The sequence below is a fragment of the Haliaeetus leucocephalus genome, unplaced genomic scaffold (assembly GCF_000737465.1).
Source record: "Haliaeetus leucocephalus isolate CR32 unplaced genomic scaffold, Haliaeetus_leucocephalus-4.0 Scaffold395, whole genome shotgun sequence".
Classification (NCBI taxonomy): domain Eukaryota; kingdom Metazoa; phylum Chordata; class Aves; order Accipitriformes; family Accipitridae; genus Haliaeetus; species Haliaeetus leucocephalus.
In genome coordinates this window covers 7912826-7915712 of record NW_010972831.1, presented here as the reverse complement: position 1 = coordinate 7915712, position 2887 = coordinate 7912826, and the positions used below count along the sequence as shown (strand labels likewise).

The 2887-nt window shown below is 58.1% G+C and overlaps 1 protein-coding gene across 2 annotated transcripts in view; it reads left to right on the top strand.

The window, feature by feature from the left end:
* The first annotated feature begins 6 nt into the window (after window positions 1-6).
* Window positions 7-2887, top strand: part of DYNLL2 (dynein, light chain, LC8-type 2) — a 7338-nt gene continuing 4457 nt past the window's right edge. Inside the window, exons 1-2 of one of the 2 annotated variants that reach the window (XM_010573824.1) lie at window positions 7-146; window positions 1151-1257. The gene's annotated coding sequence lies outside the window, so the exon portion shown is untranslated. The remainder of the gene's footprint in view (window positions 147-1150; window positions 1258-2887) is intronic. The other variant, XM_010573823.1, reaches the window with a different exon arrangement.

Genomic DNA, 2887 nt, shown 5'->3' with positions numbered 1-2887 from the left:
CGAGGCGCAGAGCGCTCGGCGCGGCGCAGGGAACGGAGCGGAGCGGGAGCGGGCTGAGGCGTAAGCGGTGTCCGAGCCTCCTCCTCCTCTCACCTCCTCCTCGGTGCCGTGCCTCGCCCTCCCGGGGTGGCCCTGTCACTGTGAAGGTGAGCGACGCCCTCCGCCGGGGCGGCGGCGGCGGGGACCTCCGCGCCTCGCCTGGCACCGCTCCTTCCGTGGGTGAGGTGGCGGCTGGGCCGCCCCGGGGAGGGGAGGGGGTCGCGGCCCTGGCCGGCCGGTGGGCGGCTCCAGCCCGTGGTTAGTTCCCGGCGGAGCTCGGAGCTTGCCCCGCCCCGGTGGTCTGCCGCCGGTGCGTTGCCGGCCCCGCTCTGGGCAAGGTCACCGCTACCTCGGGCGCCCCCGGGACTTCCCCCCCCCCATGAAGGTCACGCAGGGCTGCGGCCTGCACATGCGCCCGGCTCCTGGGAGCCGCCCGGGAGCTTCTCCCCGGGCCCCCTTCTGCCGAGGTGGGGATGGGGCTGCGCAGCACCCCCTTTCCAGGGCCTTCTCACGCCGTGGTGGGTGCTGGGCTTGGGCCTCCTCCCCATCCTCGGGCTCCATACTGTCCTGGTGGGGAAGCGGTGGGTGCTGGGCTTGGGCCTCATCCCACTCTTTGGGCCCCATCCTGCCCGGGGAGGGAAAGAGTGGGTGTGGGGGCTTGTGTCTCATCCCTGTCCCAAAGCCACATCTTGTCCCGGTGAGGGAAGGAGTGGGTGCTGAGCTTGAGCATCATTCCCCCTCCCAAAGCACTGTCCTGTCCTGCTGGGGGAGTAGCTGGGTGCTGGGCTCGGGCCTTGTACTCTATTCATGACCTCATCCTAACCTGGTGAGGGAAGGGTTGGGTGCTGGCTTGGGCCTAATCCCCCTCCCAAGGCCTCGTCCTGCCCTGGAGTGGCTGCTAGGGCTGTGGTCTTTGTCTTCCTCCCTCAAGACCCCATCCTGCCTTGAGCTGGGGAAGGGGTGGCTGCTGGAGCTGTATTGTTATCCCTTCCTAGGCCCATCCTGCCCTGAGCTGGGTGCTGGGGCTTTGTGGTTTTCTTCAAGAGGCCCGTGAAGAGGCCAGACTTGGGTGGCCAAGACCCTGAGGGCCAGCTGTGATCTTGTGGCTTAGGGATAAGATGTGTACTCTGGTGCCACTGGGCTGCCTTGCTGGGAGGATGCCTCTGTAACCCCGTGGGGGAATAAGCTGAGACTGGGGCCCTGCTCTGTGGTGTTCAGGTGGGTGGATGGGGTGACACTTGGAGCTGCTCCCTGCCCCATGGCGGGTGCAGGGGACCCTCTCCCCAGCAGCACAGCCAGCTGCCAGCCCCTGCTGTGGTTGGCCTGTGAAGGATGCTGTGCCCTGGAGCGGTACGGTGCTGGGGAGGGCAGGCTGGCCAGCGCTTGCAGCTCTACTGAAAGATAATAGGTTTTCTCTATGGCGCTGTTGGCCCTCGGCAGCATGGGCCTGCACTGAGATGCTCCTTGCCTAAACAATGAGGAAGGAACATGCTTTTTGCAGGTCACTCTGTGGCTGGTTATGTAATGGCAAATGCCCTCTGAACTCAGCGTGCAGTGAAGGTTTGCAAAGGCCTGATGTGTGTGAGAGCTTGCTTGCCCTCTTTCCATAAAGAGGCTTTCCTGGAGGAATGACCCACAAGTGAATTTCTGCTACTTCCCTTTTCCTGTGGGCTGGACCCCCAGAAGACTTTCCCAAGGGATTGCCAGATTCCTGGATAGTGAAGCCAAATCTACAGGCGGTTGGTTGGGCTGTTCTGAGCCATGTCTTGTCCTGCCAGGGCTTCTGGGCCACAGGCTAACACCCACTGGCTTAAACCACAGCACGGAGAGGAACAAACTGCCTGGAAGTGGCTTTTCCAGAGCTGTGGTAGGGGCGCGTGCTCTCTGTTGGCGTTTGCGCTCAGTTCCTGTCATTCCTCCTGATGCTATTAGTGCATGTTAATAGCAGTGCTCTATTAAACATTGTATCTAAAACGTATAAATTAAGGTTGCAATAGAAGTCTTCAACTGCAGGCAGAGTGAAGAATTGAAGTATTGTAATCATAGGGCTGCAATTATGTAACTGGATTCTCTTTCTCTCTGGGTAGCAGGCTCCTTTAATTGCTGTAACAAAGCTACTCCTTCAGTTTTCTGGGCCTGTTCCAGGAAGTGCTCATTGCAGCAGATTTTCTTCACTCCCCAGTAGAGCTAAATATGTGTAGTTTCACTCTTTCAAAACATGCTTGGTAGTATCACTCAAGACTTACAGCACTGTAAAACGATTTAGGAAACTTAATGGTGCTCTGCAGGCTTAATTGGAGGCACTCCTTGCCATTAAGAAGCTTATTTCCACAAAGTTTTAATACGCTCTGGTAAGAGCTGCTGCTGAGGTGAGCAGCTGTGGTCCTTCTCAGTGCAGACCTTTGCTTGACCAGTCCCCCAGATAACATGTGCCTCCTGACCAGGCCTCATGTGTGGCTTGGGAGCAAGGGGTCTGGTTCCTGGAGGGGTGTTGGAGTATGCCAGCCAGCAGCAGGACTGTGTGGGGCTCCTTCCCCAGGGCATGTGTCACAGCCTTTGCTTGAAGAAAGGCTGCAGGGCTGGGATTGCCAAATCCATGTTTTCTAGGATAATATGAACTGCACTTTAAAATTCCCAATGCTGAATGCCTCCCTGGAAAGGCCATGGCAGATCTATGAGTAAATAGCTTCAGTGACTAGTACAAAGCACCTGAACTAACTTAGAGTGAAGGGGGCTACACACTCAGCTCCAGTATACTACTTTCTAGTTTCTTACAGGTCATGGGCAGCACTAGCATGCTGGTTTCTAGCATCTGTATTGTGGTTCACAGGGAGGAGGGTGGGGGTGG